The sequence below is a fragment of the Lissotriton vulgaris genome, chromosome 1_1 (genome assembly GCF_964263255.1).
Source record: "Lissotriton vulgaris chromosome 1_1, aLisVul1.2, whole genome shotgun sequence".
Lineage (NCBI taxonomy): Eukaryota > Metazoa > Chordata > Amphibia > Caudata > Salamandridae > Lissotriton > Lissotriton vulgaris.
In genome coordinates this window covers 102770443-102783114 of record NC_141685.1, presented here as the reverse complement: position 1 = coordinate 102783114, position 12672 = coordinate 102770443, and the positions used below count along the sequence as shown (strand labels likewise).

General features: G+C 49.1%; 1 long non-coding RNA gene across 1 annotated transcript in view; it reads left to right on the top strand.

The window, feature by feature from the left end:
* Positions 1 to 12672, top strand: part of LOC147737600 (uncharacterized) — a 38148-nt gene that overhangs the window by 16678 nt on the left and 8798 nt on the right. The window contains exon 3 of the long non-coding RNA XR_015299336.1: positions 3203 to 3272. This is a non-coding gene — a long non-coding RNA (uncharacterized LOC147737600). The remainder of the gene's footprint in view (positions 1 to 3202; positions 3273 to 12672) is intronic.

The following is a 12672-nucleotide window of genomic DNA, read 5'->3' as shown; positions in this document are numbered from 1 at the left end:
CTTCCAAAAGCTCCGTTCTCTGCTCCTCCGGGCCGCTCTCCCACTCTCGATCCTCGGTAGGTGACGTCACACGCCAGGACATCTTCTTCCGTGTTTTTACCCACTAGGAATCACACGTTGTCACCATCGTCAAACAGCACGGACTCAGTATAGTATCCTACGCCCACGACACCCAGATCATCCTCTCTCTCACCAAGGACACTACACAATCGGACAACAGTACATCTACTTCACCAGTTGGGTTTTACAATAATTGCACAAAAATCTCACCTGTGTCCGGCACAAGTGCAATCTTATCTGGAAGCCTCCATCAACACTCTCAAAGCTCTAGCCACTCCCAATATAGCCAGGATTCACAATATCCAGGCCACACTATTACAATTTCAACCCAACCAATCATTACCAGTCAGAGTCTTCATGCATCTGCTGGGAATGATGGCATCCTGCGTTGCAATCGTACCTCATGCAAGGCTTCACATGCGTCCTCTGCCACAATGTCTAGCAAGTTAGTGGAATCAATCACAGGGGGCCAGATGTACGACGTTATTTTGCATGCGCAAACGGGTTTGCGAACCTGTTTGCACATGCAAAATCACTGTTGGCCATGTACAATTCCAAAGTAGCGAGTCGCAGTTTATTTGCGACTCTCTATTTAAGAATTGTAAGTCGCAATTAGGAAGGGGCATTACCTTCCTAATTGCGTCCGCAATGCTATGTGTGAATGTTTTAAGACCACAATTGCAGTCGAAAAACACTTGCAAATGACCACCCTCTTCAAGAGGATGGTAATGCAGTCGCAATTTCGAAGGGGTCCCCAGGGTACCTCTTCCACTTTGTGACTGTGTCTAAAAATATTTTTTAAGGGCCGGCAGTGGTCCCAGGACCACTGCCAGTCCTTAAAGAATGAAACAAAAAGTTTCATTTTTTTTTTATGCATCCCGTTTTCCTTTAAGAAAAACGGGCTGCATTTAAAAAAAAAAAAGGAAAAAAAAGCTGCTTTATTAAAAAGCAGTCCCAGTCATGGTGGTCTGCTGAGCCCAGCAGGCCACCATCCCTGGTAGGGCTGGCATTCCCAATGGGCTCGCAAATTGCGGGATTCTCATTAATATTAATGAGCCTCGCAATTTGCGACCCCGACCTAGTGTTTGTAGCCAGCGGAAACCATCGCTCGCTGCAGTGGTGGAACCTTCAAAATTTAGCAGAAGGACAGCTTTTCATAGACCCGATTCCACAGACACATCGTTAACCGGTTGGGGTGCCCATCTTCAACATTACAAAGTCCAGGGGCTGTGGTCAGACAAACACAAACGTCTTTACATCAACTACCTGGAACTTCTAGCAGTGTTCCTAGCACTCAGCTTTTCTCACCCAACTTGTAGGCAAGACTGTCTTAGTTCGCACAGACAACATGACAGCAATGTACTACCTACAGAAATAGGGAGGGACTCCCTCTCTCCAGCTGTCGTGCCTTGTACAAAGCATTTGGGATTGGGCGATTCGCCAGAAAATCTATCTCCTAGCAGAACACCTCCCAGGAGTAGACCATCAGATTGCAGACCTGCTCAGCAGACACAGGTAGCAAGTCCACAAGTGGGAACTTTATCCCCAAGTTCTTCTTCCCTACGTTCAAAACTGAGGTTTTCCACAGATAGATCTGTTTGCCACAGTGCGCAACGCAAAATGCCCAAACTCTGCATCCAGGTTCCCACACCCAGCATCCAAGGGCAATGCCTATGGACGATTTGGTCAGGGATATTTGCTTACGCTTTTCCGCCTCTCCTGCTAATTCCATTAATAGTTCGGAAGCTCAGACAAATGTTCCTCACTGATCTTAATAGCCCCCACATGTTCTCGTCAACCTTGGTACTCTCATCCTTAGAACTCTCAGTGGTTCCACATCAAAAGCCACATCTCACACCTTGTCTCCTCACTCCGAGCCATTGAGAAATCAGACATCCAATTCCCAGAGAACTCAACCTAGCGATTTGGCTCCTGAAGTCATAGAGTTTGGTTATTTACAACTACCACCAGACTGTATAAATATTCTCAAGGAAGCTTGGAAGCCGACTACTAGAGCATGTTATGCAGCAAATGGAAACGTTTTGTTGCCTATTGTAACAACAACAATATCAATCATCTTGATGCGTTTGTGCAGAACATCATTTGTTATCTGTTGCATTTACAGCAATGAGGATTAACTTACACATCCATTTGTTTACACCTGGGAGTCATAGCTGCACACTTGCAAAATAGACAGCACCTATCTCTCTTCAGAGTACCAGTGATTAAAGCCTTCATGGAAGGATTAAACAGGGTTATACCGCCAAGTATTCCCCCTGCTCCAGAGTGGAACTTAAACATAGTCCTTACAAGGCTAATGGGCCGGCCTTTTGAACCAATGCACAAATGTCAGTTACAATTCCTATCATGGAAAGTTGCTTTCCTCATAACAATAAACTCACTAAGGAGAGTTGAGGAACTTCAGGCATTAACTATACTAGAGCCTTTCTTTCAACTTCACAAAGATAGAGTGTTTCTACGTACCAATCCTAAATTTCTCCTTGAAGGAGTTTCTGCTTAGGGATAATTCATGTGTAATATCAAATTAAAATAACATATCATTAGCATTTTCATTATTAATTTAACCATCGTAATTCTTGTATAGAATTTATGTGCTGCAATGATAATAGAGCAAAAGACACACAATTGATGGACGGAATGCAGAACAAATCAAAACATTCACCCCCAGTCAAGAGACCTGGGTTAAATCCATCATTATTTTGCTCACCATGCCACCCCAGTTCAGACATGTCCATATGCAAATCAGTCTTGACCCTGCGCCTCATGGGAACAGTCCAGCCCAAACGGCAGTGATAATAAAAGCAGATAAAAGTAATTAGCAAAATAAGCACATTGAACAGAATCAATAGTTCCACCATCTTTCTAAAACAATGTACATATGCAAGCATATGATAACTGTACATAGCGCTTTCCTACTATGCTTTCCCGTGTGTGTGTGTGTCTGTTGGTCTCTGTGTGTCTGTCTCCCATTCCCTGTGGGGAAAGTATGTAGCCCCTCGTGGAGAAGATTCGGGCAAGAAGGAGCACACTGCATTGAATAATTTCTTGGTATGCACTTTTTATTAGTATTACAGGAAATCACAATGATTGATTGTCTCTTTTATATTCTTCTTTCCCACAGGGTCTTCCTCTTCAGTCCCTTAGGTGAGCATCGGCCGCCGTCGTCCCTCAGACAGAAGGAAAAGACTCAGGTAAGTGTTTTTGCTTTATGGTTTAGTCAAGGGAGGATGTGAGGGATAAATAATAGCTATGCATAAATATGAAGGGAGGGGGTAGAGGTTGGAGCAACCAAAAGAAAAAGAGTAGCCGATGATTTCTGCTCTTCTCTTTGTTTCCGTCTCACTTATTTCCTTTTCCCTGGGTTCCTTTCACCCCTCAGCCTCCCCTCCCATCCCTCTCTTACTCAGCCCCTTTCCAAAAACCCCGTAGACGCCCACGCACCTGGAAGAGTCATGACCCTCCGGTGCCATGGCGTGGTGACTCTGCGTCCTTCAGTGAGGTCTGGTCTTCTGGTTCGGCTTTCCCTCCTCCGCCAGGTTCGTGTGTTCTGCTCACCGACAAGCTGTGACCTCCCCTGGGCTCCGGTTCTCTCTCTCGTAAGGCTGTTAGTCCTTCTCTGTCTTTCCGGTCTTCCCCCACTGGTTTATCCGCCTCGCGTTCCCATTCCACGTGTATCTGGACCAACTACTGACCAACCTGCCGCGCTCTCCGCCCCCGCCTTCTTCAAGTGTGTATCCTCTGATGTCCGTCCTCATCTCCGGCTTAAAGGAGCCGCCTGCCGATTCCCCTCTCTCCACTTCTTGATGACAGCAAAGCGGACATCTGGTAAAAGGGGACTGTGAATATAGGAGGGGAGAAATATATGAAGGGATGGCATGGCACTCCTTAACCTCTATCCCATCGTCTACCACAGTGGCTACCTGACACACCCCACCCCCAGACACACCCAAAAATAGCTTATCCTAAAAACCCACCTCCCAAAAACAAGATACCAAACAAAAGGAGAATCTTATGAGCTTCAGGTGATGTCCCTAGTGTCTGATTACTGGTGTTTGTTTAGGTTGACAGGAGTCCAGAGGTTACATAGCAAACCTTGTCTATGCATGCTGTGTATTTTTCATTCATTATTGTAGTATTTATGAAATCCACTCACCGCGTGCCAGAAGGGAGATGTATTTGGCTACAGTTGTTTATATAGCGCCAGACTAGATCAGGTCTGTGTCTCCTGCTCCACAGCTTGTACCCGTAAAAGTGCATCAATGTCTCCTTCCCTTGGAAGCAAATCCACTTGTATTCCAGTTGAAGCATATTTATTCTCATAGAATCAGTTTCAAAATCCACTGTTCCGCAAGTAAATTTAAATTCAGTCTGCCCAATTCATTTTGGGGGATTCTCCCTTCACGAGGGTATGCATGTGAGGAATCTATGTTGTATGTTGTGTGCGGAAAATAGTGACATAAGAATTAACTTGCAATGCAATCTAATCCTACATATACATTAATGAATAGTTTGCTACATGTCCTGGTAGAGCCTAACCGTATGTCTGCGTTTGTGTTAAACGAGGGTCTCCACCTTTTCGATAGTGAGAGCTACTTCTGATCGAAGAGAATCATCCTGATCGACTGCCTTTATCACGTGGCTTAGCTAAAGGTAGATAAATGCCAAGCAACTTAATTGCTGCCCTAGAGCGCCCAGTCCTGCTGCAGTGAGCACATAGCATTTGTAGCACTGGGTTAGGAAAGGTTTACCTGTAGGCCCCCTAAGCCTTTGTAGCACTGTTAGGTTTACCTGCGGGACCCCAAGCATTTATAGTACTGGTAGGAACGGTGTATCTGTGGGGTCCCCAGGGACGCGTTATGTTCATTTTATTCTTATTAACGAATCACATATGAGAGGTGAGTGTTTCACTGAGGGTTGTGTTCTCTTTGTCATGCAATACATGGGATGGCATTGTTCTCTCTAAGTGCGTGAGAAGACAGAAGACTTCTATTATCTGGTGAGTTGTTCTCCTATTCATTGGCTCCTGTCCAGATCCGGGCCCTGCTTTAACAATTCAAGATTAATGTTCAGTAGTGGCAGTCACAGTATAAGGACTGTGAGCAAGACCTGCTGTAGAGTTTCCGCTGTCCTAGGAAATATGTCTCAATGTAGGAAAGGGCCTGTTTTGGACATGGTTAGCCTTCACTTTTTATCTGGAAAATGATATAGTATTTACTGGAAGTGAACAGGGTCCCTGCCAACCAGGTCCCCTGAGCCCGATCTCCTTCCCTTAAGTGTACCAGTCGTTTCCACGGTTGTCACCCCATTAGCTCACATATAAGTCCCTTGTAAAAGATACCTCTGGTACTAAGGGCCTTGTTGTTAAAGAGGGTCTCTAAAGGCTGCAGCACAAATTACGCCACGCTAAGGGACCCCTCACCAAGCACATACATACATACACACTTACATTCATACTGCCACTGCAGCTGTGTGTCTTGGTGCAGACAAAACTGAAGAGACGACATGGCACACATCCCTGTATGCGATGCCTACAGGGACTGTCTGAGAGATAGGTAAGACGCCCCTCTAGCAGGCCTTATAGTGCATGCTGCTTTAGGGATATCTCCTGTGAGGGCGTATCTGCATGAGCAGATATGCCCCTGCAATATCTTTGTCGATTCATGGATATTGCAAGTGACCAGGCAAGCTCTATAGTAAGCACATTGGCTGGACACTTGTCATTACGAGTTCCACAGCTCCATGAAGGTTTCACTGAAATATGGGATATTTGATACCAAACATCTCAGCATAATAAACCTATGCCGATTGCAGTGTCCGATTTATTAAAAATTCCACACAGAGGGCCCCTAGAGGGGTCCCCTAAGATCTACCAATCCTTAGTGTGATCATCAACTGACCGGAGCCAGCCTGCTACCACCAGAGTGTGTTCTGTCCTCATGGGGAGAGTGCCTGTGCACTCTGAGGTCGAGAACAATGCCTTTCCTGGGTGGAGGTATTCACACCTCCCCCTGGTCAGGCAGAGCCATCTGTGGCAGGGATTTTCAAAGGACTTGCCGCCTTTGTAATGTGACCCCAGCCTCTCCTGTTAGAGGGAGCAAGCGATCTTCCTGTCCTCACCCCCTTTTTGGCGCAAGGACAGGTGGGAAACCTTAGATATAATAGGCCAAGATTTCCAGAGATCAGTGGACTTGTTCTCAAAGCAACCCTCTTCAAAGTAAAGACTCCGTGACCTGAAGAACTGCGCAGCCTGCCCCCCGGTTTTACCTCTGCACCCGATGCCACCAGCCCGAGTTCAAGGGGCCCACCAGTTCAGCAAGGTTCCCCTGCTCTCAAGAGCCCAACTCCACCATGAGCTGACCTCTCCTGGACTCCTAGAAGTTGCCTGCAGCTTCTGCAAGAAGTCCCCTCAACCGCGACGTGCACTGGTTAGCCATTTCTGACACCAAAAGACACCCCTTCACCCGTCCATCCTGGGCCTTGCTGAAGAGGACAAAAGGTGTTCCTACGTCCCTGAGCATCATAACTTACCTCAATGGCTGTTGGTTTCCTTCGATCGGCCTCCTGGCTGGAGCCTGCAGCCCTTTTCAGATTTGGCCTGCCTCCATTGCTTTTCATTCGGAATCTGATGCTAAGTTGGCACCCTGCATCCAGCCGCCCCTGTGCCGCTAGTGTTGTAGTGTTGGTGCTGCCTTGGCCCCTGCTCAGTGTTAGCCTCAGCCCGGAGACTGGTCCTCCAAGCTACAGCTTCTTACCTGCATTTTAAAAACAGAAACAATGGTTCATGTGGGAAGATATATCTAGATGTGATACTAATATGCGTAATCACAATGCAGGTAAGGGTTACGTCGTTCTCCAAAGGAGAAAAACCATATACAACTCAATATTTGGTAATACCAATAGTTATTTATATACATCTAAATAAAAAAAATTCAGACAACAGTGCAATGTGTGCCCTGGTTCGGTCCCCTTGAGTACAGCTGTTTCAAAAGTTAAACTCTTGCTGTAGTTAGGAAACCAGTATTAGGGATTTTTTCTTTCCAAAAAGGTTCCCAACTTTGTAAAGACAATGAGTGCTAGAAGTAGTCACTCAGAAGAGCTGATACAGGTGAAGGGAATCGACCTCACACCTTATGTCTTTAAATATAAAATAGCTCAGAGGCATGGGTAAAACCTATAGGCTCAGGACTGGGTCAAACCCGACCAAAGCAAAGCTCCAGGATCTTTTGGCAGAATATGACAAAGAGCATCAGAGGATGACTCTGATCTTACAGATCAAAATACTGACCGTAAGAGTGACCGTGTGACACCCCAAGACAAAGAAGCCTCTTCAGACGAAGAGCTTGCTCTGCTAAGACTAGCCAGGAGGGCAGCTCTAGAAGCCCAACTCCTAGCTACAGAAGAGAGAGAAAGGAGTTTGGCCGAGGACCCATCTTTGGTGGCATCGCAATCATAAATAAGGAGAAAGTAGATTCCTTTGACCCTAAAACCCCAAAGGGATTATTTATGTGATGATATCACCAAGTAGTTCATTGTTTTTGAGCGGGCTTGTCGTAGCAGGCAGGTCCACAGGAAGCCGTGGAGTGCTATCCTGTGGGAAATGTTCTCAGAAAAGTGCAGGGATAGACTCCTGACACTCAGTGAGAAAGAGGCTGAATCCTATGACCTCATGAAGGGTCCCCTAAGTGAGGGCGTTGGATTCAGTACGGAGTATAGAACCAGTTTCAGGGAGGCTCGAAAAACCCATAGCCAGGCCTGGGTAGATTTTGTAGACTATTCACTGAAATCAATAGGAGGTTGGTTAGTAGGTAAGAATGTGCATGCCTTTGAAGGGCTTTATCATTTGATAATGAAGTAGCATATTTTAAGTAATTGTTACCAAGGGAAGCTACATCAATTCCTGGTGGACCTTGGTCCACTTTCTCCTCAAGAGTTGGGGAAGAAGGCAGACCACTGGGTCAAAACAAGGGTGACCAAGACTCCTGCTGGTGGGGAGACCAAAAGAAAGAGGTCAGAAAGCGACCCTAGGGAAATGGGGTAACCCGAAAAAGAAAGATTCTACTTCAGGCCCCCAAAAACCTGTTCAAGAGAGTGGGTCCAGAGACTCTTGACAGCCAAAGGGTGGGTTCCAGGGTAAGAACTGGGATCCTAAGATGGGCTTGGTGCCATGGCTGTAGGTCACTTGGACACTTTCCTTGAGACTCTGGATGTAAAAACAAGAAATATACCCCTGGTCCACCTGCAGTACCTGCAGCTGCCAATCTCCAGATGGGATCTCAGGAGAGCAATGGCCAGGCCAAGGAGCTTACTGAGGCGACTCGAGTAGGGATGTGGCCTTAGCCACCTTAGCTGCCTGGCCCACTAACATGCACATGGGGTTAGGGTGGAGGCCTTGAGAGACACTGGTGCCAGCATCACCATGGTGACTGAGCAGATAGTTTCCTTAGAACAGCATCTGCCTGGAAGGACCTTTCCAGTCATCAATGCTGAAAATGTGACCAAAACCCATCCCGCAGGCGAGGGTGACTTTTGATTTAGGAGGAGTTGCTGGCAACAAAGAGGTAGCAGTGTCTTCATCCATACTAGTTGATTGTTTTCTTGGCAATGATTTGGAACCCTTAGCCTGGGCTGAGGCAGAACTGAGGGTCCATGCAGAAATGCTTGGAACCTCACATTGGGTGTGTGTGTGAAAACCATAGCACAGAGCAGAGCCCGGGTGTAAAAGAGGTGCTGAAGTCTGGAATAATGCCCCAGTCCTCCAAGAGAAAAGGCAGGAAAACTGGAGAACCAGCTTCTAGTCAGACACCAGACCGTTCTCCTCTTGAGGAAGAAGGGTCAGCCCCAGAGACAACTGAGCCTCAGGAGCTGAAGTTTTACCAGGATGAGCTTTTGGCCCTGGGGCGACCCTCTAAGGAAGATCTGTGCCAGGGACAGAAAACCTGTCCCACTCTTGAAAACCTGTGACTGCAAGCTGCAGCACAGGAAGGAGGTGATGGCAGTGGTGCCCACGGGGCGTATTGGGAGGAGGAAATCCTTTACACTGAGGCCAAAGACCCCAAACCTTGTGCCACTAGGAGAGTGGTAGGGCCTCTGGCGTTTGGGGGAGTTCCCGCGCCTCCATTTGTGCATTATAAGCAGCCACATATACAACTTATTCTGTCCAGACTCTTTGAGATTATCAAAGAACGGACTGTTCTTCTCTGCTTTCCATGACAGAACTTCGGGTCAGAGTTGTATATGACGTATTGTTTGGCGTCTGTGCATCCACATCTTCTTTAAGATCAGTGAAAGCAACCACGAAGCATATCTGGATGAGAGTCTTGAAGGTAAGTAACTCTCAGAAGCTCCTGTTAAGCTATCTTCCCTTCAGTGGGGCAAACTTGTTTGTATCTTTCATAGAGGACCTGGTTGTGAGTGGCTGGCAGAGATTTCCAATTCCAAGTCCTTCCATCTGGCCTTCGCTCCGCACCCGAATGTTCACTAAAGTCTTGGCCCCGGTGGCAGCATATCTTGGTCAAGCTGATGTCCAAATATTTCGCTACCTCGACGACTGCCTTATAAAGGCCTAGTCGTTCACAGTCACAAGCAGACACACTCAATCATGCCTGTCTCTGTGTCTTTCCATCACTCTGGAGAAGTCTCAGTTTACCCCCTCTCAAGTGAGGACCTTCTTGGGGGCCATCATAGACACACAGCAAACAAGGGCTTTTGTCTCAAACGAAAGACAACAGCGGATTTCCAAACTGGCAACTCTCCTGCGCACATAAAAGTATGTTTTTGTTCGACAGTTCAAATCGCTTCTGGGGATGCTGTCTTCCGGTATTCCCCTAATTCCCAACTGTCGCCTCAAAATAGGACCCCGACTGGAGAACTCGACAACCAATTGCAACAAGTCTCGGGGTCCTTCGACAATGTCATCAACATCACGTCTCAGATATGAAGAGCATTGCTATGGTGGACTCGCATACCAAACATCTCTGCAGTTCGTTTGTAGTGGACACTCCAAGTTTCATCCTCACGACAGATGCCTCCCTCGAATGGTGGGAAAGTCATCTTCAAGCCCTCACAGTCAAGGGGAAATGGGACACCCACCTATGAACTTGGCACATAAACCTTTTGGAGTTACTGGCAATATTTCCGTCTCTGAAGTCCTTTTGCACCCTCATTCAAGGAGCTTCAGTGTTGATCCCAATGGACAACACAACAACCTGACCCCAGGCCACCCCCCACGCCGCTCGGCTCCTCCGCTGTGACAGAGTTTCTGCCCCCGGCGCCGCAGGTTCGCCCCTGACCTCGGTGTCCCCCTGCTGCTACCTTCTCCTTTCTGCTGCTGCCCTCACTTGTGAATTGTGCTTTTTTTTCAGGACTTCTGCCTTTTTCTGTATTTTTCGTAGTTGCTATTGTATCCCTGTCCTCTGTGTGTGCCCCCCGCTTCCTGCCGCAGCTCCCCCGCGGCCCGCCCCTTTTCCTTTATACCCCCTGCCCATTGGCCGCCCGCTCCCGCCTCCCAGCTGCTCCTCCCTCCCACTTCGTCTCATATGGAGGCCTCAAGGTGGCCGCGCGCAGAAGGCACGCCAAAGGCAAGCCCGTCTGCGCCTGGACCACGCCCAGCGCCAGGACCCCTGGCCCTCAACGATGCCTGCCCACCCGACTGACTTACGCCGCCGCCACCATCCACACATTCAACGCCGGCCGGAACCCCGCCTGCTACCGAGCCATCCCGAAACGCACCCAAGGACCCTTCACCTGCCAAGCCTGCAAATTCACCTGCCTCCAAACTTGCACCGCACCCGCCAAGTCAGCTACCAGCAACAATCACCTCAAGTGCATCCTGCTCAACACCCGCTCCGTCCACAGGCACACAGTCGAACTCTGGAACTCTGGAACCTCCTGGACACATCACCAGACGTCACCTTCCTCACAGAAACCTGGATGAACGCCTTCTCAGGCCCCGACATCGCCATAGCCATCCCGGATGGCTACAAAATCACCCGGAGGGACCGCGTCAACCAAACCAGAGGAGGCATCGCCATCGTCCACAGAAACACCATCCAAATCACGACCAACTCCGACGACACCCTCACTGCCGCCGAGCACCTTCACTTCCAGATACACACAGACCCCAAGACCAACCTCAGGGGCACTCTCATCTACAGACCCCCGGGACCACGCAAACAATTCAGCGAAGCCATCGCAGACTTCGTCAGCCCGCACGCCCTAACCTCCTCAGACTACATCCTCCTAGGGAACCTCAACTTCCACCTGGAGAACAACAATGACAGCAACACCGCCGCCCTGCTGGCCAACCTCGGACTCAAGCAACTGGTGAACACCCCCACCCACTACGCCGGCCACACGCTTGACCCCATCTTCTCCTCCAGCAAGCACATCTCCTTCAGCCACTCCACCGGACTACACTGGACAGATCACATCTGCGTCCACTTCAACTTCAGGAGAACCACGACCCACCACCACCCGCAATAGGTTCCTCGCAGAAGCTGGCGCAAGATCACCACCGACCAGCTCACCACCTCCCTCAGCCAGAACTCTCCCACCAACACGGCGGACCCCAACGAAGCAGCCCGCACCCTCGCACAGTGGCTTACCAACTGCGCCGATGAACTCGCACTATTGAAGAACCCTCCCAGCAGACCCGGCAGCAAGAAAGCCTCGTGGTTTACCAACGACCTCAAAAACTCCAAGAAAACCTCCCGCAACCTCGAGAAAGCCTGGCGCCACAACCAGACAACAGAAAACATGACAGCCCTCAAGTACACCACCCGCAAACACCACCAGCTGATCCGCACCACCAAAAGGACAACATTCAAAGAACGACTGGACAACAACACCCACAACAGCAAGGAACTCTTCAGAATCGTTAAAGAGCTCTCCAACCCCAGCACCTGCAACAACAACATTAAACCATCGCAAGACCTCTGCGACTCACTCGCCTCGTTCTTTCACCGCAAGATCGCCGACATACACAACAGCTTCGGCGCACAGACCACGCACCCTACCACCGAACCATCTCCCCCGCCACCAGCACCCTATGCACATGGACCTCGGTTAGCACCGAAGATACCACCCGAACGATTAACACCATCCACTCCGGCTCCACAACCGACCCCTGGCCACACCACATCTTCAACAAAGCGGACTCCATCTTCGCACCCCAACTCCGGGACATCATCAACAGCTCCTTCGCATCCGCCACCTTCCAGGAGAGCTGGAAACATGCCGAGCTCAGCGCCCTCCTGAAGAAACCCACCGCGGACCCCACGGAACTCAAGAACTTTCGCCCCATCTTGCTCCTCCCGTTTCCGGCCAAAGTCATCGAGAAGATCGTCAACAAACAACTCTCCGCCTTCCTCGAGACAAACGGATCCCTCGACCTCTCGCAGTCCGGTTTCCGAGCAAACCACAGCACCGAGACCGCCCTCATCGCAGCTACCGACAACATCAGGTCCTTGCTCGACAATGGGGAAACAGCTGCCCTCATCCTCCTGGACCTCTCAGCAGCCTTCGACACTGTGTGCCACCGCACCCTAATACAGCGCCTCAGCAACACCGGAATCCAAGGAAAAGCCTTGGAGT